General features: G+C 49.8%; 23 non-coding genes across 23 annotated transcripts; all 23 read right to left on the bottom strand.

Annotated features, from left to right (window-relative positions):
• Positions 1 to 171: 171 nt before the first annotated feature.
• Positions 172 to 243, bottom strand: TRNAG-UCC (transfer RNA glycine (anticodon UCC)). The gene has a single exon. It is a non-coding gene; the product is annotated as a tRNA-Gly (tRNA).
• Positions 244 to 574: 331 nt separating this feature from the next.
• Positions 575 to 646, bottom strand: TRNAM-CAU (transfer RNA methionine (anticodon CAU)). The gene has a single exon. It is a non-coding gene; the product is annotated as a tRNA-Met (tRNA).
• A 771-nt stretch (positions 647 to 1,417) lies between these two features.
• On the bottom strand, positions 1,418 to 1,489 carry TRNAG-UCC (transfer RNA glycine (anticodon UCC)). Its single transcript has one exon. It is a non-coding gene; the product is annotated as a tRNA-Gly (tRNA).
• Positions 1,490 to 4,313: 2,824 nt separating this feature from the next.
• On the bottom strand, positions 4,314 to 4,385 carry TRNAM-CAU (transfer RNA methionine (anticodon CAU)). The gene has a single exon. It is a non-coding gene; the product is annotated as a tRNA-Met (tRNA).
• Positions 4,386 to 5,167: 782 nt separating this feature from the next.
• On the bottom strand, positions 5,168 to 5,239 carry TRNAG-UCC (transfer RNA glycine (anticodon UCC)). The gene has a single exon. It is a non-coding gene; the product is annotated as a tRNA-Gly (tRNA).
• Positions 5,240 to 5,570: 331 nt separating this feature from the next.
• On the bottom strand, positions 5,571 to 5,642 carry TRNAM-CAU (transfer RNA methionine (anticodon CAU)). Its single transcript has one exon. It is a non-coding gene; the product is annotated as a tRNA-Met (tRNA).
• Positions 5,643 to 6,413: 771 nt separating this feature from the next.
• Positions 6,414 to 6,485, bottom strand: TRNAG-UCC (transfer RNA glycine (anticodon UCC)). Its single transcript has one exon. It is a non-coding gene; the product is annotated as a tRNA-Gly (tRNA).
• A 331-nt stretch (positions 6,486 to 6,816) lies between these two features.
• On the bottom strand, positions 6,817 to 6,888 carry TRNAM-CAU (transfer RNA methionine (anticodon CAU)). Its single transcript has one exon. It is a non-coding gene; the product is annotated as a tRNA-Met (tRNA).
• A 1,174-nt stretch (positions 6,889 to 8,062) lies between these two features.
• Positions 8,063 to 8,134, bottom strand: TRNAM-CAU (transfer RNA methionine (anticodon CAU)). Its single transcript has one exon. It is a non-coding gene; the product is annotated as a tRNA-Met (tRNA).
• Positions 8,135 to 8,916: 782 nt separating this feature from the next.
• TRNAG-UCC (transfer RNA glycine (anticodon UCC)) lies at positions 8,917 to 8,988 on the bottom strand. The gene has a single exon. It is a non-coding gene; the product is annotated as a tRNA-Gly (tRNA).
• A 331-nt stretch (positions 8,989 to 9,319) lies between these two features.
• TRNAM-CAU (transfer RNA methionine (anticodon CAU)) lies at positions 9,320 to 9,391 on the bottom strand. Its single transcript has one exon. It is a non-coding gene; the product is annotated as a tRNA-Met (tRNA).
• A 1,173-nt stretch (positions 9,392 to 10,564) lies between these two features.
• TRNAM-CAU (transfer RNA methionine (anticodon CAU)) lies at positions 10,565 to 10,636 on the bottom strand. The gene has a single exon. It is a non-coding gene; the product is annotated as a tRNA-Met (tRNA).
• Positions 10,637 to 11,418: 782 nt separating this feature from the next.
• Positions 11,419 to 11,490, bottom strand: TRNAG-UCC (transfer RNA glycine (anticodon UCC)). Its single transcript has one exon. It is a non-coding gene; the product is annotated as a tRNA-Gly (tRNA).
• Positions 11,491 to 11,821: 331 nt separating this feature from the next.
• On the bottom strand, positions 11,822 to 11,893 carry TRNAM-CAU (transfer RNA methionine (anticodon CAU)). Its single transcript has one exon. It is a non-coding gene; the product is annotated as a tRNA-Met (tRNA).
• Positions 11,894 to 13,067: 1,174 nt separating this feature from the next.
• Positions 13,068 to 13,139, bottom strand: TRNAM-CAU (transfer RNA methionine (anticodon CAU)). Its single transcript has one exon. It is a non-coding gene; the product is annotated as a tRNA-Met (tRNA).
• Positions 13,140 to 13,921: 782 nt separating this feature from the next.
• On the bottom strand, positions 13,922 to 13,993 carry TRNAG-UCC (transfer RNA glycine (anticodon UCC)). The gene has a single exon. It is a non-coding gene; the product is annotated as a tRNA-Gly (tRNA).
• A 1,185-nt stretch (positions 13,994 to 15,178) lies between these two features.
• TRNAG-UCC (transfer RNA glycine (anticodon UCC)) lies at positions 15,179 to 15,250 on the bottom strand. The gene has a single exon. It is a non-coding gene; the product is annotated as a tRNA-Gly (tRNA).
• Positions 15,251 to 15,581: 331 nt separating this feature from the next.
• Positions 15,582 to 15,653, bottom strand: TRNAM-CAU (transfer RNA methionine (anticodon CAU)). Its single transcript has one exon. It is a non-coding gene; the product is annotated as a tRNA-Met (tRNA).
• A 771-nt stretch (positions 15,654 to 16,424) lies between these two features.
• Positions 16,425 to 16,496, bottom strand: TRNAG-UCC (transfer RNA glycine (anticodon UCC)). Its single transcript has one exon. It is a non-coding gene; the product is annotated as a tRNA-Gly (tRNA).
• Positions 16,497 to 16,827: 331 nt separating this feature from the next.
• Positions 16,828 to 16,899, bottom strand: TRNAM-CAU (transfer RNA methionine (anticodon CAU)). Its single transcript has one exon. It is a non-coding gene; the product is annotated as a tRNA-Met (tRNA).
• Positions 16,900 to 18,073: 1,174 nt separating this feature from the next.
• TRNAM-CAU (transfer RNA methionine (anticodon CAU)) lies at positions 18,074 to 18,145 on the bottom strand. The gene has a single exon. It is a non-coding gene; the product is annotated as a tRNA-Met (tRNA).
• Positions 18,146 to 20,567: 2,422 nt separating this feature from the next.
• Positions 20,568 to 20,639, bottom strand: TRNAM-CAU (transfer RNA methionine (anticodon CAU)). The gene has a single exon. It is a non-coding gene; the product is annotated as a tRNA-Met (tRNA).
• A 1,185-nt stretch (positions 20,640 to 21,824) lies between these two features.
• On the bottom strand, positions 21,825 to 21,896 carry TRNAM-CAU (transfer RNA methionine (anticodon CAU)). Its single transcript has one exon. It is a non-coding gene; the product is annotated as a tRNA-Met (tRNA).
• Between the last annotated feature and the right edge of the window lie 962 nt (positions 21,897 to 22,858).

Here is a 22,858-nt window from a genome sequence, read left to right as displayed (position 1 = left end):
GCCAGGAGCCCTGCTCGCTTCAATCCCCTCACCGATAGACAGTTGCAGAAACTAGGATGCAAGAACCTTTCCTGGATGGGGTTTTGATTTTCACGAAAAGTGTGTCAGCTTTGCTTTCAGCATGAGTCTGATTTCCAAAAAATGCATTTTGAACAATTTAAAGATTTGATCTGCGTTGGCCGGGAATCGAACCCGGGTCAACTGCTTGGAAGGCAGCTATGCTCACCACTATACCACCAACGCCTGCCTGTCTGGACTATCTGATGGAGCGGCCCTTAGAAATAAGAATAAGTCATTGGCTGGGAATGAAAAAAGCTTGCATTTGACGCAGAAGCAGTTCGCATCATGAGGTCTTGCCGGTCAGCCCAACATTTCCCCGGGACCCCTTAAAAAAGGAGCTTGGTTTTAAGTTTGGTTTGATTGAACAGTACATTTTGTTGGCTGGGCTGGGACCCTCTCCTATTTAGCGCAAGAGTGGAACGAGGCAGCAAGTTCAAGGAATGACATTGCATCCAGGCACTTACAGCTCTTTGTGCCCTAATGCCATGACACAAAAACATAATTTGAAAAAAGTTAGCAGAGGATGGTTTCGATCCATCGACCTCTGGGTTATGGGCCCAGCACGCTTCCGCTGCGCCACTCTGCTGGTTGGAGAACAAGCGCTTTTATGGGCTTTTACAGCCTACAAACCGACAACCCTAGACCCAGTTTCGAGTGAAGCGGGCAGTAGGCCTTACAAAGCCAAACAACCTGCAACCACGCACTCCCATCCCATGGCCTTTTGCAGACAGGCCTCATTTCTCTAGCTCACACCCTAACTGCCAACACCCCTTCCCCTTCTCTCTCTGTCTCTCTCTCTCTGTCTCTCTCTCTCATTCTCTCTCTCTCGCAAATAGATACTTTACTTCCCAGGTGCAACAAAACAAGCCTTCTCGAGCTGGCAGATATGGGAAGGAAGGAAGGAAGGGCCAGTTTGGAAACTCAACTCAATTACCATAAATCCCCTGCTAAGGGTTATGGGAGGGAGGAATGAAGGAACTTTGCTTCAGGGAAAGGGCTGCTGCTGCTTCAGCATGTGAGGAGCGCAGCCACACGTTTCACCTTCTTCAGTATGTTGGTTTACAGGATGAGAGAGATCCTGAAACCTCACTCTAATAGGCTGAGGTGCTGTGCTCGGTGGCCTGCTGGGACCAAGGCCCGTCAGGGCAAGGCGAATAGGCCTTTGTCAGGCCTTTGTCGGGGAGGGGCCAGGAGCCCTGCTCGCTTCAATCCCCTCACCGATAGACAGTTGCAGAAACTAGGATGCAAGAACCTTTCCTGGATGGGGTTTTGATTTTCACGAAAAGTGTGTCAGCTTTGCTTTCAGCATGAGTCTGATTTCCAAAAAATGCATTTTGAACAATTTAAAGATTTGATCTGCGTTGGCCGGGAATCGAACCCGGGTCAACTGCTTGGAAGGCAGCTATGCTCACCACTATACCACCAACGCCTGCCTGTCTGGGCTATCTGATGGAGCGGCCCTTAGAAATAAGAATAAGTCATTGGCTAGGAATGAAAAAAGCTTGCGTTTGACGCAGAAGCAGTTCGCATCATGAGGTCTTGCCGGTCAGCCCAACATTTCCCCGGGACCCCTTAAAAAAGGAGCTTGGTTTTAAGTTTGGTTTGATTGAACAGTACATTTTGTTGGCTGGGCTGGGACCCTCTCCTATTTAGCGCAAGAGTGGAACGAGGCAGCAAGTTCAAGGAATGACATTGCATCCAGGCACTTACAGCTCTTTGTGCCCTAATGCCATGACACAAAAACATAATTTGAAAAAACTTAGCAGAGGATGGTTTCTATCCATCGACCTCTGGGTTATGGGCCCAGCACGCTTCCGCTGCGCCACTCTGCTGGTTGGAGAACAAAAGCTTTTCTGGGCTTTTACAGCCTACAAACCGACAACCCTAGACCCATTTTCGAGTGAAGCGGGCAGTAGGCCTTACAAAGCCAAACAACCTGCAACCACGCACTCCCATCCCATGGCCTTTTGCAGACAGGCCTCATTTCTCTAGCTCACACCCTAACTGCCAACACCCCTTCCCCTTCTCTCTCTGTCTCTCTCTCTCTGTCTCTCTCTCTCATTCTCTCTCTCTCGCAAATAGATACTTTACTTCCCAGGTGCAACAAAACAAGCCTTCTCGAGCTGGCAGATATGGGAAGGAAGGAAGGAAGGGCCAGTTTGGAAACTCAACTCAATTACCATAAATCCCCTGCTAAGGGTTATGGGAGGGAGGAATGAAGGAACTTTGCTTCAGGGAAAGGGCTGCTGCTGCTTCAGCATGTGAGGAGCGCAGCCACACGTTTCACCTTCTTCAGTATGTTGGTTTACAGGATGAGAGAGATCCTGAAACCTCACTCTAATAGGCTGAGGTGCTGTGCTCGGTGGCCTGCTGGGACCAAGGCCCGTCAGGGCAAGGCGAATAGGCCTTTGTCAGGCCTTTGTCGGGGAGGGGCCAGGAGCCCTGCTCGCTTCAATCCCCTCACCGATAGACAGTTGCAGAAACTAGGATGCAAGAACCTTTCCTGGATGGGGTTTTGATTTTCACGAAAAGTGTGTCAGCTTTGCTTTCAGCACGAGTCTGATTTCCAAAAAATGCATTTTGAACAATTTAAAGATTTGATCTGCGTTGGCCGGGAATCAAACCCGGGTCAACTGCTTGGAAGGCAGCTATGCTCACCACTATACCACCAACGCCTGCCTGTCTGGGCTATCTGATGGAGCGGCCCTTAGAAATAAGAATAAGTCATTGGCTGGGAATGAAAAAAGCTTGCGCGTTTGACGCAGAAGCAGTTCGCATCATGAGGTCTTGCCGGTCAGCCCAACATTTCCCCGGGACCCCTTAAAAAAGGAGCTTGGTTTTAAGTTTGGTTTGATTGAACAGTACATTTTGTTGGCTGGGCTGGGACCCTCTCCTATTTAGCGCAAGAGTGGAACGAGGCAGCAAGTTCAAGGAATGACATTGCATCCAGGCACTTACAGCTCTTTGTGCCCTAATGCCATGACACAAAAACATAATTTGAAAAAAGTTAGCAGAGGATGGTTTCGATCCATCGACCTCTGGGTTATGGGCCCAGCACGCTTCTGCTGCGCCACTCTGCTGGTTGGAGAACAAAAGCTTTTCTGGGCTTTTACAGCCTACAAACCGACAACCCTAGACCCATTTTCGAGTGAAGCGGGCAGTAGGCCTTACAAAGCCAAACAACCTGCAACCACGCACTCCCATCCCATGGCCTTTTGCAGACAGGCCTCATTTCTCTAGCTCACACCCTAACTGCCAACACCCCTTCCCCTTCTCTCTCTGTCTCTCTCTCTCTGTCTCTCTCTCTCATTCTCTCTCTCTCGCAAATAGATACTTTACTTCCCAGGTGCAACAAAACAAGCCTTCTCGAGCTGGCAGATATGGGAAGGAAGGAAGGAAGGGCCAGTTCGGAAACTCAACTCAATTACCATAAATCCCCTGCTAAGGGTTATGGGAGGGAGGAATGAAGGAACTTTGCTTCAGGGAAAGGGCTGCTGCTGCTTCAGCATGTGAGGAGCGCAGCCACACGTTTCACCTTCTTCAGTATGTTGGTTTACAGGATGAGAGAGATCCTGAAACCTCACTCTAATAGGCTGAGGTGCTGTGCTCGGTGGCCTGCTGGGACCTTGGCCCGTCAGGGCAAGGCGAATAGGCCTTTGTCAGGCCTTTGTCGGGGAGGGGCCAGGAGCCCTGCTCGCTTCAATCCCCTCAGCGATAGACAGTTGCAGAAACTAGGATGCAAGAACCTTTCCTGGATGGGGTTTTGATTTTCACGAAAAGTGTGTCAGCTTTGCTTTCAGCATGAGTCTGATTTCCAAAAAATGCATTTTGAACATTTAAAGATTTGATCTGCGTTGGCCGGGAATCGAACCGGGGTCAACTGCTTGGAAGGCAGCTATGCTCACCACTATACCACCAACGCCTGCCTGTCTGGGCTATCTGATGGAGCGGCCCTTAGAAATAAGAATAAGTCATTGGCTGGGAATGAAAAAAGCTTGCGTTTGACGCAGAAGCAGTTCGCATCATGAGGTCTTGCCGGTCAGCCCAACATTTCCCCGGGACCCCTTAAAAAAGGAGCTTGGTTTTAAGTTTGGTTTGATTGAACAGTACATTTTGTTGGCTGGGCTGGGACCCTCTCCTATTTAGCGCAAGAGTGGAACGAGGCAGCAAGTTCAAGGAATGACATTGCATCCAGGCACTTACAGCTCTTTGTGCCCTAATGCCATGACACAAAAACATAATTTGAAAAAAGTTAGCAGAGGATGGTTTCGATCCATCGACCTCTGGGTTATGGGCCCAGCACGCTTCCGCTGCGCCACTCTGCTGGTTGGAGAACAAAAGCTTTTCTGGGCTTTTACAGCCTACAAACCGACAACCCTAGACCCATTTTCGAGTGAAGCGGGCAGTAGGCCTTACAAAGCCAAACAACCTGCAACCACGCACTCCCATCCCATGGCCTTTTGCAGACAGGCCTCATTTCTCTAGCTCACACCCTAACTGCCAACACCCCTTCCCCTTCTCTCTCTGTCTCTCTCTCTCTGTCTCTCTCTCTCATTCTCTCTCTCTCGCAAATAGATACTTTACTTCCCAGGTGCAACAAAACAAGCCTTCTCGAGCTGGCAGATATGGGAAGGAAGGAAGGAAGGGCCAGTTTGGAAACTCAACTCAATTACCATAAATCCCCTGCTAAGGGTTATGGGAGGGAGGAATGAAGGAACTTTGCTTCAGGGAAAGGGCTGCTGCTGCTTCAGCATGTGAGGAGCGCAGCCACACGTTTCACCTTCTTCAGTATGTTGGTTTACAGGATGAGAGAGATCCTGAAACCTCACTCTAATAGGCTGAGGTGCTGTGCTCGGTGGCCTGCTGGGACCAAGGCCCGTCAGGGCAAGGCGAATAGGCCTTTGTCAGGCCTTCGTCAGGGCTTTGTCGGGGAGGGGCCAGGAGCCCTGCTCGCTTCAATCCCCTCACCGATAGACAGTTGCAGAAACTAGGATGCAAGAACCTTTCCTGGATGGGGTTTTGATTTTCACGAAAAGTGTGTCAGCTTTGCTTTCAGCATGAGTCTGATTTCCAAAAAATGCATTTTGAACAATTTAAAGATTTGATCTGCGTTGGCCGGGAATCGAACCCGGGTCAACTGCTTGGAAGGCAGCTATGCTCACCACTATACCACCAACGCCTGCCTGTCTGGGCTATCTGATGGAGCGGCCCTTAGAAATAAGAATAAGTCATTGGCTGGGAATGAAAAAAGCTTGCGTTTGACGCAGAAGCAGTTCGCATCATGAGGTCTTGCCGGTCAGCCCAACATTTCCCCGGGACCCCTTAAAAAAGGAGCTTAGTTTTAAGTTTGGTTTGATTGAACAGTACATTTTGTTGGCTGGGCTGGGACCCTCTCCTATTTAGCGCAAGAGTGGAACGAGGCAGCAAGTTCAAGGAATGACATTGCATCCAGGCACTTACAGCTCTTTGTGCCCTAATGCCATGACACAAAAACATAATTTGAAAAAAGTTAGCAGAGGATGGTTTCGATCCATCGACCTCTGGGTTATGGGCCCAGCACGCTTCCGCTGCGCCACTCTGCTGGTTGGAGAACAAAAGCTTTTCTGGGCTTTTACAGCCTACAAACCGACAACCCTAGACCCATTTTCGAGTGAAGCGGGCAGTAGGCCTTACAAAGCCAAACAACCTGCAACCACGCACTCCCATCCCATGGCCTTTTGCAGACAGGCCTCATTTCTCTAGCTCACACCCTAACTGCCAACACCCCTTCTCCTTCTCTCTCTGTCTCTCTCTCTCTGTCTCTCTCTCTCATTCTCTCTCTCTCGCAAATAGATACTTTACTTCCCAGGTGCAACAAAACAAGCCTTCTCGAGCTGGCAGATATGGGAAGGAAGGAAGGAAGGGCCAGTTTGGAAACTCAACTCAATTACCATAAATCCCCTGCTAAGGGTTATGGGAGGGAGGAATGAAGGAACTTTGCTTCAGGGAAAGGGCTGCTGCTGCTTCAGCATGTGAGGAGCGCAGCCACACGTTTCACCTTCTTCAGTATGTTGGTTTACAGGATGAGAGAGATCCTGAAACCTCACTCTAATAGGCTGAGGTGCTGTGCTCGGTGGCCTGCTGGGACCAAGGCCCGTCAGGGCAAGGCGAATAGGCCTTTGTCAGGCCTTTGTCGGGGAGGGGCCAGGAGCCCTGCTCGCTTCAATCCCCTCACCGATAGACAGTTGCAGAAACTAGGATGCAAGAACCTTTCCTGGATGGGGTTTTGATTTTCACGAAAAGTGTGTCAGCTTTGCTTTCAGCATGAGTCTGATTTCCAAAAAATGCATTTTGAACAATTTAAAGATTTGATCTGCGTTGGCCGGGAATCGAACCCGGGTCAACTGCTTGGAAGGCAGCTATGCTCACCACTATACCACCAACGCCTGCCTGTCTGGGCTATCTGATGGAGCGGCCCTTAGAAATAAGAATAAGTCATTGGCTGGGAATGAAAAAAGCTTGCGTTTGACGCAGAAGCAGTTCGCATCATGAGGTCTTGCCGGTCAGCCCAACATTTCCCCGGGACCCCTTAAAAAAGGAGCTTGGTTTTAAGTTTGGTTTGATTGAACAGTACATTTTGTTGGCTGGGCTGGGACCCTCTCCTATTTAGCGCAAGAGTGGAACGAGGCAGCAAGTTCAAGGAATGACATTGCATCCAGGCACTTACAGCTCTTTGTGCCCTAATGCCATGACACAAAAACATAATTTGAAAAAAGTTAGCAGAGGATGGTTTCGATCCATCGACCTCTGGGTTATGGGCCCAGCACGCTTCCGCTGCGCCACTCTGCTGGTTGGAGAACAAAAGCTTTTCTGGGCTTTTACAGCCTACAAACCGACAACCCTAGACCCATTTTCGAGTGAAGCGGGCAGTAGGCCTTACAAAGCCAAACAACCTGCAACCACGCACTCCCATCCCATGGCCTTTTGCAGACAGGCCTCATTTCTCTAGCTCACACCCTAACTGCCAACACCCCTTCCCCTTCTCTCTCTGTCTCTCTCTCTCTGTCTCTCTCTCTCATTCTCTCTCTCTCGCAAATAGATACTTTACTTCCCAGGTGCAACAAAACAAGCCTTCTCGAGCTGGCAGATATGGGAAGGAAGGAAGGAAGGGCCAGTTTGGAAACTCAACTCAATTACCATAAATCCCCTGCTAAGGGTTATGGGAGGGAGGAATGAAGGAACTTTGCTTCAGGGAAAGGGCTGCTGCTGCTTCAGCATGTGAGGAGCGCAGCCACACGTTTCACCTTCTTCAGTATGTTGGTTTACAGGATGAGAGAGATCCTGAAACCTCACTCTAATAGGCTGAGGTGCTGTGCTCGGTGGCCTGCTGGGACCTTGGCCCGTCAGGGCAAGGCGAATAGGCCTTTGTCAGGCCTTTGTCGGGGAGGGGCCAGGAGCCCTGCTCGCTTCAATCCCCTCACCGATAGACAGTTGCAGAAACTAGGATGCAAGAACCTTTCCTGGATGGGGTTTTGATTTTCACGAAAAGTGTGTCAGCTTTGCTTTCAGCATGAGTCTGATTTCCAAAAAATGCATTTTGAACAATTTAAAGATTTGATCTGCGTTGGCCGGGAATCGAACCGGGGTCAACTGCTTGGAAGGCAGCTATGCTCACCACTATACCACCAACGCCTGCCTGTCTGGGCTATCTGATGGAGCGGCCCTTAGAAATAAGAATAAGTCATTGGCTGGGAATGAAAAAAGCTTGCGTTTGACGCAGAAGCAGTTCGCATCATGAGGTCTTGCCGGTCAGCCCAACATTTCCCCGGGACCCCTTAAAAAAGGAGCTTGGTTTTAAGTTTGGTTTGATTGAACAGTACATTTTGTTGGCTGGGCTGGGACCCTCTCCTATTTAGCGCAAGAGTGGAACGAGGCAGCAAGTTCAAGGAATGACATTGCATCCAGGCACTTACAGCTCTTTGTGCCCTAATGCCATGACACAAAAACATAATTTGAAAAAAGTTAGCAGAGGATGGTTTCGATCCATCGACCTCTGGGTTATGGGCCCAGCACGCTTCCGCTGCGCCACTCTGCTGGTTGGAGAACAAGAGCTTTTATGGGCTTTTACAGCCTACAAACCGACAACCCTAGACCCAGTTTCGAGTGAAGCGGGCAGTAGGCCTTACAAAGCCAAACAACCTGCAACCACGCACTCCCATCCCATGGCCTTTTGCAGACAGGCCTCATTTCTCTAGCTCACACCCTAACTGCCAACACCCCTTCCCCTTCTCTCTCTGTCTCTCTCTCTCTGTCTCTCTCTCTCATTCTCTCTCTCTCGCAAATAGATACTTTACTTCCCAGGTGCAACAAAACAAGCCTTCTCGAGCTGGCAGATATGGGAAGGAAGGAAGGAAGGGCCAGTTTGGAAACTCAACTCAATTACCATAAATCCCCTGCTAAGGGTTATGGGAGGGAGGAATGAAGGAACTTTGCTTCAGGGAAAGGGCTGCTGCTGCTTCAGCATGTGAGGAGCGCAGCCACACGTTTCACCTTCTTCAGTATGTTGGTTTACAGGATGAGAGAGATCCTGAAACCTCACTCTAATAGGCTGAGGTGCTGTGCTCGGTGGCCTGCTGGGACCAAGGCCCGTCAGGGCAAGGCGAATAGGCCTTTGTCAGGCCTTCGTCAGGGCTTTGTCGGGGAGGGGCCAGGAGCCCTGCTCGCTTCAATCCCCTCACCGATAGACAGTTGCAGAAACTAGGATGCAAGAACCTTTCCTGGATGGGGTTTTGATTTTCACGAAAAGTGTGTCAGCTTTGCTTTCAGCATGAGTCTGATTTCCAAAAAATGCATTTTGAACAATTTAAAGATTTGATCTGCGTTGGCCGGGAATCGAACCCGGGTCAACTGCTTGGAAGGCAGCTATGCTCACCACTATACCACCAACGCCTGCCTGTCTGGACTATCTGATGGAGCGGCCCTTAGAAATAAGAATAAGTCATTGGCTGGGAATGAAAAAAGCTTGCATTTGACGCAGAAGCAGTTCGCATCATGAGGTCTTGCCGGTCAGCCCAACATTTCCCCGGGACCCCTTAAAAAAGGAGCTTGGTTTTAAGTTTGGTTTGATTGAACAGTACATTTTGTTGGCTGGGCTGGGACCCTCTCCTATTTAGCGCAAGAGTGGAACGAGGCAGCAAGTTCAAGGAATGACATTGCATCCAGGCACTTACAGCTCTTTGTGCCCTAATGCCATGACACAAAAACATAATTTGAAAAAAGTTAGCAGAGGATGGTTTCGATCCATCGACCTCTGGGTTATGGGCCCAGCACGCTTCCGCTGCGCCACTCTGCTGGTTGGAGAACAAGCGCTTTTATGGGCTTTTACAGCCTACAAACCGACAACCCTAGACCCAGTTTCGAGTGAAGCGGGCAGTAGGCCTTACAAAGCCAAACAACCTGCAACCACGCACTCCCATCCCATGGCCTTTTGCAGACAGGCCTCATTTCTCTAGCTCACACCCTAACTGCCAACACCCCTTCCCCTTCTCTCTCTGTCTCTCTCTCTCTGTCTCTCTCTCTCATTCTCTCTCTCTCGCAAATAGATACTTTACTTCCCAGGTGCAACAAAACAAGCCTTCTCGAGCTGGCAGATATGGGAAGGAAGGAAGGAAGGGCCAGTTTGGAAACTCAACTCAATTACCATAAATCCCCTGCTAAGGGTTATGGGAGGGAGGAATGAAGGAACTTTGCTTCAGGGAAAGGGCTGCTGCTGCTTCAGCATGTGAGGAGCGCAGCCACACGTTTCACCTTCTTCAGTATGTTGGTTTACAGGATGAGAGAGATCCTGAAACCTCACTCTAATAGGCTGAGGTGCTGTGCTCGGTGGCCTGCTGGGACCTTGGCCCGTCAGGGCAAGGCGAATAGGCCTTTGTCAGGCCTTTGTCGGGGAGGGGCCAGGAGCCCTGCTCGCTTCAATCCCCTCACCGATAGACAGTTGCAGAAACTAGGATGCAAGAACCTTTCCTGGATGGGGTTTTGATTTTCACGAAAAGTGTGTCAGCTTTGCTTTCAGCATGAGTCTGATTTCCAAAAAATGCATTTTGAACATTTAAAGATTTGATCTGCGTTGGCCGGGAATCGAACCGGGGTCAACTGCTTGGAAGGCAGCTATGCTCACCACTATACCACCAACGCCTGCCTGTCTGGGCTATCTGATGGAGCGGCCCTTAGAAATAAGAATAAGTCATTGGCTGGGAATGAAAAAAGCTTGCGTTTGACGCAGAAGCAGTTCGCATCATGAGGTCTTGCCGGTCAGCCCAACATTTCCCCGGGACCCCTTAAAAAAGGAGCTTGGTTTTAAGTTTGGTTTGATTGAACAGTACATTTTGTTGGCTGGGCTGGGACCCTCTCCTATTTAGCGCAAGAGTGGAACGAGGCAGCAAGTTCAAGGAATGACATTGCATCCAGGCACTTACAGCTCTTTGTGCCCTAATGCCATGACACAAAAACATAATTTGAAAAAAGTTAGCAGAGGATGGTTTCGATCCATCGACCTCTGGGTTATGGGCCCAGCACGCTTCCGCTGCGCCACTCTGCTGGTTGGAGAACAAAAGCTTTTCTGGGCTTTTACAGCCTACAAACCGACAACCCTAGACCCATTTTCGAGTGAAGCGGGCAGTAGGCCTTACAAAGCCAAACAACCTGCAACCACGCACTCCCATCCCATGGCCTTTTGCAGACAGGCCTCATTTCTCTAGCTCACACCCTAACTGCCAACACCCCTTCCCCTTCTCTCTCTGTCTCTCTCTCTCTGTCTCTCTCTCTCATTCTCTCTCTCTCGCAAATAGATACTTTACTTCCCAGGTGCAACAAAACAAGCCTTCTCGAGCTGGCAGATATGGGAAGGAAGGAAGGAAGGGCCAGTTTGGAAACTCAACTCAATTACCATAAATCCCCTGCTAAGGGTTATGGGAGGGAGGAATGAAGGAACTTTGCTTCAGGGAAAGGGCTGCTGCTGCTTCAGCATGTGAGGAGCGCAGCCACACGTTTCACCTTCTTCAGTATGTTGGTTTACAGGATGAGAGAGATCCTGAAACCTCACTCTAATAGGCTGAGGTGCTGTGCTCGGTGGCCTGCTGGGACCAAGGCCCGTCAGGGCAAGGCGAATAGGCCTTTGTCAGGCCTTCGTCAGGGCTTTGTCGGGGAGGGGCCAGGAGCCCTGCTCGCTTCAATCCCCTCACCGATAGACAGTTGCAGAAACTAGGATGCAAGAACCTTTCCTGGATGGGGTTTTGATTTTCACGAAAAGTGTGTCAGCTTTGCTTTCAGCATGAGTCTGATTTCCAAAAAATGCATTTTGAACAATTTAAAGATTTGATCTGCGTTGGCCGGGAATCGAACCCGGGTCAACTGCTTGGAAGGCAGCTATGCTCACCACTATACCACCAACGCCTGCGTGTCTGGGCTATCTGATGGAGCGGCCCTTAGAAATAAGAATAAGTCATTGGCTGGGAATGAAAAAAGCTTGCGTTTGACGCAGAAGCAGTTCGCATCATGAGGTCTTGCCGGTCAGCCCAACATTTCCCCGGGACCCCTTAAAAAAGGAGCTTGGTTTTAAGTTTGGTTTGATTGAACAGTACATTTTGTTGGCTGGGCTGGGACCCTCTCCTATTTAGCGCAAGAGTGGAACGAGGCAGCAAGTTCAAGGAATGACATTGCATCCAGGCACTTACAGCTCTTTGTGCCCTAATGCCATGACACAAAAACATAATTTGAAAAAAGTTAGCAGAGGATGGTTTCGATCCATCGACCTCTGGGTTATGGGCCCAGCACGCTTCCGCTGCGCCACTCTGCTGGTTGGAGAACAAAAGCTTTTCTGGGCTTTTACAGCCTACAAACCGACAACCCTAGACCCATTTTCGAGTGAAGCGGGCAGTAGGCCTTACAAAGCCAAACAACCTGCAACCACGCACTCCCATCCCATGGCCTTTTGCAGACAGGCCTCATTTCTCTAGCTCACACCCTAACTGCCAACACCCCTTCCCCTTCTCTCTCTGTCTCTCTCTCTCTGTCTCTCTCTCTCATTCTCTCTCTCTCGCAAATAGATACTTTACTTCCCAGGTGCAACAAAACAAGCCTTCTCGAGCTGGCAGATATGGGAAGGAAGGAAGGAAGGGCCAGTTTGGAAACTCAACTCAATTACCATAAATCCCCTGCTAAGGGTTATGGGAGGGAGGAATGAAGGAACTTTGCTTCAGGGAAAGGGCTGCTGCTGCTTCAGCATGTGAGGAGCGCAGCCACACGTTTCACCTTCTTCAGTATGTTGGTTTACAGGATGAGAGAGATCCTGAAACCTCACTCTAATAGGCTGAGGTGCTGTGCTCGGTGGCCTGCTGGGACCTTGGCCCGTCAGGGCAAGGCGAATAGGCCTTTGTCAGGCTTTTGTCGGGGAGGGGCCAGGAGCCCTGCTCGCTTCAATCCCCTCACCGATAGACAGTTGCAGAAACTAGGATGCAAGAACCTTTCCTGGATGGGGTTTTGATTTTCACGAAAAGTGTGTCAGCTTTGCTTTCAGCATGAGTCTGATTTCCAAAAAATGCATTTTGAACAATTTAAAGATTTGATCTGCGTTGGCCGGGAATCGAACCGGGGTCAACTGCTTGGAAGGCAGCTATGCTCACCACTATACCACCAACGCCTGCCTGTCTGGGCTATCTGATGGAGCGGCCCTTAGAAATAAGAATAAGTCATTGGCTGGGAATGAAAAAAGCTTGCGTTTGACGCAGAAGCAGTTCGCATCATGAGGTCTTGCCGGTCAGCCCAACATTTACCCGGGACCCCTTAAAAAAGGAGCTTGGTTTTAAGTTTGGTTTGATTGAACAGTACATTTTGTTGGCTGGGCTGGGACCCTCTCCTATTTAGCGCAAGAGTGGAACGAGGCAGCAAGTTCAAGGAATGACATTGCATCCAGGCACTTACAGCTCTTTGTGCCCTAATGCCATGACACAAAAACATAATTTGAAAAAAGTTAGCAGAGGATGGTTTCGATCCATCGACCTCTGGGTTATGGGCCCAGCACGCTTCCGCTGCGCCACTCTGCTGGTTGGAGAACAAGAGCTTTTATGGGCTTTTACAGCCTACAAACCGACAACCCTAGACCCAGTTTCGAGTGAAGCGGGCAGTAGGCCTTACAAAGCCAAACAACCTGCAACCACGCACTCCCATCCCATGGCCTTTTGCAGACAGGCCTCATTTCTCTAGCTCACACCCTAACTGCCAACACCCTTTCCCCTTCTCTCTCTGTCTCTCTCTCTCTGTCTCTCTCTCTCATTCTCTCTCTCTCGCAAATAGATACTTTACTTCCCAGGTGCAACAAAACAAGCCTTCTCGAGCTGGCAGATATGGGAAGGAAGGAAGGAAGGGCCAGTTTGGAAACTCAACTCAATTACCATAAATCCCCTGCTAAGGGTTATGGGAGGGAGGAATGAAGGAACTTTGCTTCAGGGAAAGGGCTGCTGCTGCTTCAGCATGTGAGGAGCGCAGCCACACGTTTCACCTTCTTCAGTATGTTGGTTTACAGGATGAGAGAGATCCTGAAACCTCACTCTAATAGGCTGAGGTGCTGTGCTCGGTGGCCTGCTGGGACCAAGGCCCGTCAGGGCAAGGCGAATAGGCCTTTGTCAGGCCTTCGTCAGGGCTTTGTCGGGGAGGGGCCAGGAGCCCTGCTCGCTTCAATCCCCTCACCGATAGACAGTTGCAGAAACTAGGATGCAAGAACCTTTCCTGGATGGGGTTTTGATTTTCACGAAAAGTGTGTCAGCTTTGCTTTCAGCATGAGTCTGATTTCCAAAAAATGCATTTTGAACAATTTAAAGATTTGATCTGCGTTGGCCGGGAATCGAACCCGGGTCAACTGCTTGGAAGGCAGCTATGCTCACCACTATACCACCAACGCCTGCCTGTCTGGGCTATCTGATGGAGCGGCCCTTAGAAATAAGAATAAGTCATTGGCTGGGAATGAAAAAAGCTTGCGTTTGACGCAGAAGCAGTTCGCATCATGAGGTCTTGCCGGTCAGCCCAACATTTCCCCGGGACCCCTTAAAAAAGGAGCTTGGTTTTAAGTTTGGTTTGATTGAACAGTACATTTTGTTGGCTGGGCTGGGACCCTCTCCTATTTAGCGCAAGAGTGGAACGAGGCAGCAAGTTCAAGGAATGACATTGCATCCAGGCACTTACAGCTCTTTGTGCCCTAATGCCATGACACAAAAACATAATTTGAAAAAAGTTAGCAGAAGATGGTTTCGATCCATCGACCTCTGGGTTATGGGCCCAGCACGCTTCCGCTGCGCCACTCTGCTGGTTGGAGAACAAGAGCTTTTCTGGGCTTTTACAGCCTACAAACCGACAACCCTAGACCCAGTTTCGAGTGAAGCGGGCAGTAGGCCTTACAAAGCCAAACAACCTGCAACCACGCACTCCCATCCCATGGCCTTTTGCAGACAGGCCTCATTTCTCTAGCTCACACCCTAACTGCCAACACCCCTTCCCCTTCTCTCTCTGTCTCTCTCTCTCTGTCTCTCTCTCTCATTCTCTCTCTCTCGCAAATAGATACTTTACTTCCCAGGTGCAACAAAACAAGCCTTCTCGAGCTGGCAGATATGGGAAGGAAGGAAGGAAGGGCCAGTTTGGAAACTCAACTCAATTACCATAAATCCCCTGCTAAGGGTTATGGGAGGGAGGAATGAAGGAACTTTGCTTCAGGGAAAGGGCTGCTGCTGCTTCAGCATGTGAGGAGCGCAGCCACACGTTTCACCTTCTTCAGTATGTTGGTTTACAGGATGAGAGAGATCCTGAAACCTCACTCTAATAGGCTGAGGTGCTGTGCTCGGTGGCCTGCTGGGACCAAGGCCCGTCAGGGCAAGGCGAATAGGCCTTTGTCAGGCCTTCGTCAGGGCTTTGTCGGGGAGGGGCCAGGAGCCCTGCTCGCTTCAATCCCCTCACCGATAGACAGTTGCAGAAACTAGGATGCAAGAACCTTTCCTGGATGGGGTTTTGATTTTCACGAAAAGTGTGTCAGCTTTGCTTTCAGCATGAGTCTGATTTCCAAAAAATGCATTTTGAACAATTTAAAGATTTGATCTGCGTTGGCCGGGAATCGAACCCGGGTCAACTGCTTGGAAGGCAGCTATGCTCACCACTATACCACCAACGCCTGCCTGTCTGGACTATCTGATGGAGCGGCCCTTAGAAATAAGAATAAGTCATTGGCTGGGAATGAAAAAAGCTTGCATTTGACGCAGAAGCAGTTCGCATCATGAGGTCTTGCCGGTCAGCCCAACATTTCCCCGGGACCCCTTAAAAAAGGAGCTTGGTTTTAAGTTTGGTTTGATTGAACAGTACATTTTGTTGGCTGGGCTGGGACCCTCTCCTATTTAGCGCAAGAGTGGAACGAGGCAGCAAGTTCAAGGAATGACATTGCATCCAGGCACTTACAGCTCTTTGTGCCCTAATGCCATGACACAAAAACATAATTTGAAAAAAGTTAGCAGAGGATGGTTTCGATCCATCGACCTCTGGGTTATGGGCCCAGCACGCTTCCGCTGCGCCACTCTGCTGGTTGGAGAACAAGCGCTTTTATGGGCTTTTACAGCCTACAAACCGACAACCCTAGACCCAGTTTCGAGTGAAGCGGGCAGTAGGCCTTACAAAGCCAAACAACCTGCAACCACGCACTCCCATCCCATGGCCTTTTGCAGACAGGCCTCATTTCTCTAGCTCACACCCTAACTGCCAACACCCCTTCCCCTTCTCTCTCTGTCTCTCTCTCTCTGTCTCTCTCTCTCATTCTCTCTCTCTCGCAAATAGATACTTTACTTCCCAGGTGCAACAAAACAAGCCTTCTCGAGCTGGCAGATATGGGAAGGAAGGAAGGAAGGGCCAGTTTGGAAACTCAACTCAATTACCATAAATCCCCTGCTAAGGGTTATGGGAGGGAGGAATGAAGGAACTTTGCTTCAGGGAAAGGGCTGCTGCTGCTTCAGCATGTGAGGAGCGCAGCCACACGTTTCACCTTCTTCAGTATGTTGGTTTACAGGATGAGAGAGATCCTGAAACCTCACTCTAATAGGCTGAGGTGCTGTGCTCGGTGGCCTGCTGGGACCAAGGCCCGTCAGGGCAAGGCGAATAGGCCTTTGTCAGGCCTTTGTCGGGGAGGGGCCAGGAGCCCTGCTCGCTTCAATCCCCTCACCGATAGACAGTTGCAGAAACTAGGATGCAAGAACCTTTCCTGGATGGGGTTTTGATTTTCACGAAAAGTGTGTCAGCTTTGCTTTCAGCATGAGTCTGATTTCCAAAAAATGCATTTTGAACAATTTAAAGATTTGATCTGCGTTGGCCGGGAATCGAACCCGGGTCAACTGCTTGGAAGGCAGCTATGCTCACCACTATACCACCAACGCCTGCCTGTCTGGGCTATCTGATGGAGCGGCCCTTAGAAATAAGAATAAGTCATTGGCTGGGAATGAAAAAAGCTTGCGTTTGACGCAGAAGCAGTTCGCATCATGAGGTCTTGCCGGTCAGCCCAACATTTCCCCGGGACCCCTTAAAAAAGGAGCTTGGTTTTAAGTTTGGTTTGATTGAACAGTACATTTTGTTGGCTGGGCTGGGACCCTCTCCTATTTAGCGCAAGAGTGGAACGAGGCAGCAAGTTCAAGGAATGACATTGCATCCAGGCACTTACAGCTCTTTGTGCCCTAATGCCATGACACAAAAACATAATTTGAAAAAACTTAGCAGAGGATGGTTTCGATCCATCGACCTCTGGGTTATGGGCCCAGCACGCTTCCGCTGCGCCACTCTGCTGGTTGGAGAACAAAAGCTTTTCTGGGCTTTTACAGCCTACAAACCGACAACCCTAGACCCATTTTCGAGTGAAGCGGGCAGTAGGCCTTACAAAGCCAAACAACCTGCAACCACGCACTCCCATCCCATGGCCTTTTGCAGACAGGCCTCATTTCTCTAGCTCACACCCTAACTGCCAACACCCCTTCCCCTTCTCTCTCTGTCTCCCTCTCTCTGTCTCTCTCTCTCATTCTCTCTCTCTCGCAAATAGATACTTTACTTCCCAGGTGCAACAAAACAAGCCTTCTCGAGCTGGCAGATATGGGAAGGAAGGAAGGAAGGGCCAGTTTGGAAACTCAACTCAATTACCATAAATCCCCTGCTAAGGGTTATGGGAGGGAGGAATGAAGGAACTTTGCTTCAGGGAAAGGGCTGCTGCTGCTTCAGCATGTGAGGAGCGCAGCCACACGTTTCACCTTCTTCAGTATGTTGGTTTACAGGATGAGAGAGATCCTGAAACCTCACTCTAATAGGCTGAGGTGCTGTGCTCGGTGGCCTGCTGGGACCTTGGCCCGTCAGGGCAAGGCGAATAGGCCTTTGTCAGGCCTTTGTCGGGGAGGGGCCAGGAGCCCTGCTCGCTTCAATCCCCTCACCGATAGACAGTTGCAGAAACTAGGATGCAAGAACCTTTCCTGGATGGGGTTTTGATTTTCACGAAAAGTGTGTCAGCTTTGCTTTCAGCATGAGTCTGATTTCCAAAAAATGCATTTTGAACAATTTAAAGATTTGATCTGCGTTGGCCGGGAATCGAACCGGGGTCAACTGCTTGGAAGGCAGCTATGCTCACCACTATACCACCAACGCCTGCCTGTCTGGGCTATCTGATGGAGCGGCCCTTAGAAATAAGAATAAGTCATTGGCTGGGAATGAAAAAAGCTTGCGTTTGACGCAGAAGCAGTTCGCATCATGAGGTCTTGCCGGTCAGCCCAACATTTCCCCGGGACCCCTTAAAAAAGGAGCTTGGTTTTAAGTTTGGTTTGATTGAACAGTACATTTTGTTGGCTGGGCTGGGACCCTCTCCTATTTAGCGCAAGAGTGGAACGAGGCAGCAAGTTCAAGGAATGACATTGCATCCAGGCACTTACAGCTCTTTGTGCCCTAATGCCATGACACAAAAACATAATTTGAAAAAAGTTAGCAGAGGATGGTTTCGATCCATCGACCTCTGGGTTATGGGCCCAGCACGCTTCCGCTGCGCCACTCTGCTGGTTGGAGAACAAAAGCTTTTCTGGGCTTTTACAGCCTACAAACCGACAACCCTAGACCCATTTTCGAGTGAAGCGGGCAGTAGGCCTTACAAAGCCAAACAACCTGCAACCACGCACTCCCATCCCATGGCCTTTTGCAGACAGGCCTCATTTCTCTAGCTCACACCCTAACTGCCAACACCCCTTCCCCTTCTCTCTCTGTCTCTCTCTCTCTGTCTCTCTCTCTCATTCTCTCTCTCTCGCAAATAGATACTTTACTTCCCAGGTGCAACAAAACAAGCCTTCTCGAGCTGGCAGATATGGGAAGGAAGGAAGGAAGGGCCAGTTTGGAAACTCAACTCAATTACCATAAATCCCCTGCTAAGGGTTATGGGAGGGAGGAATGAAGGAACTTTGCTTCAGGGAAAGGGCTGCTGCTGCTTCAGCATGTGAGGAGCGCAGCCACACGTTTCACCTTCTTCAGTATGTTGGTTTACAGGATGAGAGAGATCCTGAAACCTCACTCTAATAGGCTGAGGTGCTGTGCTCGGTGGCCTGCTGGGACCTTGGCCCGTCAGGGCAAGGCGAATAGGCCTTTGTCAGGCCTTTGTCGGGGAGGGGCCAGGAGCCCTGCTCGCTTCAATCCCCTCACCGATAGACAGTTGCAGAAACTAGGATGCAAGAACCTTTCCTGGATGGGGTTTTGATTTTCACGAAAAGTGTGTCAGCTTTGCTTTCAGCATGAGTCTGATTTCCAAAAAATGCATTTTGAACAATTTAAAGATTTGATCTGCGTTGGCCGGGAATCAAACCCGGGTCAACTGCTTGGAAGGCAGCTATGCTCACCACTATACCACCAACGCCTGCCTGTCTGGGCTATCTGATGGAGCGGCCCTTAGAAATAAGAATAAGTCATTGGCTGGGAATGAAAAAAGCTTGCGCGTTTGACGCAGAAGCAGTTCGCATCATGAGGTCTTGCCGGTCAGCCCAACATTTCCCCGGGACCCCTTAAAAAAGGAGCTTGGTTTTAAGTTTGGTTTGATTGAACAGTACATTTTGTTGGCTGGGCTGGGACCCTCTCCTATTTAGCGCAAGAGTGGAACGAGGCAGCAAGTTCAAGGAATGACATTGCATCCAGGCACTTACAGCTCTTTGTGCCCTAATGCCATGACACAAAAACATAATTTGAAAAAAGTTAGCAGAGGATGGTTTCGATCCATCGACCTCTGGGTTATGGGCCCAGCACGCTTCCGCTGCGCCACTTTGCTGGTTGGAGAACAAAAGCTTTTCTGGGCTTTTACAGCCTACAAACCGACAACCCTAGACCCATTTTCGAGTGAAGCGGGCAGTAGGCCTTACAAAGCCAAACAACCTGCAACCACGCACTCCCATCCCATGGCCTTTTGCAGACAGGCCTCATTTCTCTAGCTCACACCCTAACTGCCAACACCCCTTCCCCTTCTCTCTCTGTCTCTCTCTCTCTGTCTCTCTCTCTCATTCTCTCTCTCTCGCAAATAGATACTTTACTTCCCAGGTGCAACAAAACAAGCCTTCTCGAGCTGGCAGATATGGGAAGGAAGGAAGGAAGGGCCAGTTTGGAAACTCAACTCAATTACCATAAATCCCCTGCTAAGGGTTATGGGAGGGAGGAATGAAGGAACTTTGCTTCAGGGAAAGGGCTGCTGCTGCTTCAGCATGTGAGGAGCGCAGCCACACGTTTCACCTTCTTCAGTATGTTGGTTTACAGGATGAGAGAGATCCTGAAACCTCACTCTAATAGGCTGAGGTGCTGTGCTCGGTGGCCTGCTGGGACCTTGGCCCGTCAGGGCAAGGCGAATAGGCCTTTGTCAGGCCTTTGTCGGGGAGGGGCCAGGAGCCCTGCTCGCTTCAATCCCCTCACCGATAGACAGTTGCAGAAACTAGGATGCAAGAACCTTTCCTGGATGGGGTTTTGATTTTCACGAAAAGTGTGTCAGCTTTGCTTTCAGCATGAGTCTGATTTCCAAAAAATGCATTTTGAACAATTTAAAGATTTGATCTGCGTTGGCCGGGAATCGAACCCGGGTCAACTGCTTGGAAGGCAGCTATGCTCACCACTATACCACCAACACCTGCCTGTCTGGGCTATCTGATGGAGCGGCCCTTAGAAATAAGAATAAGTCATTGGCTGGGAATGAAAAAAGCTTGCGTTTGACGCAGAAGCAGTTCGCATCATGAGGTCTTGCCGGTCAGCCCAACATTTCCCCGGGACCCCTTAAAAAAGGAGCTTGGTTTTAAGTTTGGTTTGATTGAACAGTACATTTTGTTGGCTGGGCTGGGACCCTCTCCTATTTAGCGCAAGAGTGGAACGAGGCAGCAAGTTCAAGGAATGACATTGCATCCAGGCACTTACAGCTCTTTGTGCCCTAATGCCATGACACAAAAACATAATTTGAAAAAAGTTAGCAGAGGATGGTTTCGATCCATCGACCTCTGGGTTATGGGCCCAGCACGCTTCCGCTGCGCCACTCTGCTGGTTGGAGAACAAGAGCTTTTCTGGGCTTTTACAGCCTACAAACCGACAACCCTAGACCCAGTTTCGAGTGAAGCGGGCAGTAGGCCTTACAAAGCCAAACAACCTGCAACCACGCACTCCCATCCCATGGCCTTTTGCAGACAGGCCTCATTTCTCTAGCTCACACCCTAACTGCCAACACCCCTTCCCCTTCTCTCTCTGTCTCTCTCTCTCTGTCTCTCTCTCTCATTCTCTCTCTCTCGCAAATAGATACTTTACTTCCCAGGTGCAACAAAACAAGCCTTCTCGAGCTGGCAGATATGGGAAGGAAGGAAGGAAGGGCCAGTTTGGAAACTCAACTCAATTACCATAAATCCCCTGCTAAGGGTTATGGGAGGGAGGAATGAAGGAACTTTGCTTCAGGGAAAGGGCTGCTGCTGCTTCAGCATGTGAGGAGCGCAGCCACACGTTTCACCTTCTTCAGTATGTTGGTTTACAGGATGAGAGAGATCCTGAAACCTCACTCTAATAGGCTGAGGTGCTGTGCTCGGTGGCCTGCTGGGACCAAGGCCCGTCAGGGCAAGGCGAATAGGCCTTTGTCAGGCCTTCGTCAGGGCTTTGTCGGGGAGGGGCCAGGAGCCCTGCTCGCTTCAATCCCCTCACCGATAGACAGTTGCAGAAACTAGGATGCAAGAACCTTTCCTGGATGGGGTTTTGATTTTCACGAAAAGTGTGTCAGCTTTGCTTTCAGCATGAGTCTGATTTCCAAAAAATGCATTTTGAACAATTTAAAGATTTGATCTGCGTTGGCAGGGAATCGAACCCGGGTCAACTGCTTGGAAGGCAGCTATGCTCACCACTATACCACCAACGCCTGCCTGTCTGGGCTATCTGATGGAGCGGCCCTTAGAAATAAGAATAAGTCATTGGCTGGGAATGAAAAAAGCTTGCGTTTGACGCAGAAGCAGTTCGCATCATGAGGTCTTGCCGGTCAGCCCAACATTTCCCCGGGACCCCTTAAAAAAGGAGCTTGGTTTTAAGTTTGGTTTGATTGAACAGTACATTTTGTTGGCTGGGCTGGGACCCTCTCCTATTTAGCGCAAGAGTGGAACGAGGCAGCAAGTTCAAGGAATGACATTGCATCCAGGCACTTACAGCTCTTTGTGCCCTAATGCCATGACACAAAAACATAATTTGAAAAAAGTTAGCAGAGGATGGTTTCGATCCATCGACCTCTGGGTTATGGGCCCAGCACGCTTCCGCTGCGCCACTCTGCTGGTTGGAGAACAAGAGCTTTTCTGGGCTTTTACAGCCTACAAACCGACAACCCTAGACCCAGTTTCGAGTGAAGCGGGCAGTAGGCCTTACAAAGCCAAACAACCTGCAACCACGCACTCCCATCCCATGGCCTTTTGCAGACAGGCCTCATTTCTCTAGCTCACACCCTAACTGCCAACACCCCTTCCCCTTCTCTCTCTGTCTCTCTCTCTCTGTCTCTCTCTCTCATTCTCTCTCTCTCGCAAATAGATACTTTACTTCCCAGGTGCAACAAAACAAGCCTTCTCGAGCTGGCAGATATGGGAAGGAAGGAAGGAAGGGCCAGTTTGGAAACTCAACTCAATTACCATAAATCCCCTGCTAAGGGTTATGGGAGGGAGGAATGAAGGAACTTTGCTTCAGGGAAAGGGCTGCTGCTGCTTCAGCATGTGAGGAGCGCAGCCACACGTTTCACCTTCTTCAGTATGTTGGTTTACAGGATGAGAGAGATCCTGAAACCTCACTCTAATAGGCTGAGGTGCTGTGCTCGGTGGCCTGCTGGGACCAAGGCCCGTCAGGGCAAGGCGAATAGGCCTTTGTCAGGCCTTCGTCAGGGCTTTGTCGGGGAGGGGCCAGGAGCCCTGCTCGCTTCAATCCCCTCACCGATAGACAGTTGCAGAAACTAGGATGCAAGAACCTTTCCTGGATGGGGTTTTGATTTTCACGAAAAGTGTGTCAGCTTTGCTTTCAGCATGAGTCTGATTTCCAAAAAATGCATTTTGAACAATTTAAAGATTTGATCTGCGTTGGCTGGGAATCGAACCCGGGTCAACTGCTTGGAAGGCAGCTATGCTCACCACTATACCACCAACGCCTGCCTGTCTGGGCTATCTGATGGAGCGGCCCTTAGAAATAAGAATAAGTCATTGGCTGGGAATGAAAAAAGCTTGCGTTTGACGCAGAAGCAGTTCGCATCATGAGG

Source organism: Ambystoma mexicanum, chromosome 6q, assembly GCF_040938575.1.
Source record: "Ambystoma mexicanum isolate Mex_15411 chromosome 6q, UKY_AmexF1_1, whole genome shotgun sequence".
Taxonomy (NCBI): domain Eukaryota; kingdom Metazoa; phylum Chordata; class Amphibia; order Caudata; family Ambystomatidae; genus Ambystoma; species Ambystoma mexicanum.
This window is presented reverse-complemented; position numbering and strand designations above follow the sequence as displayed.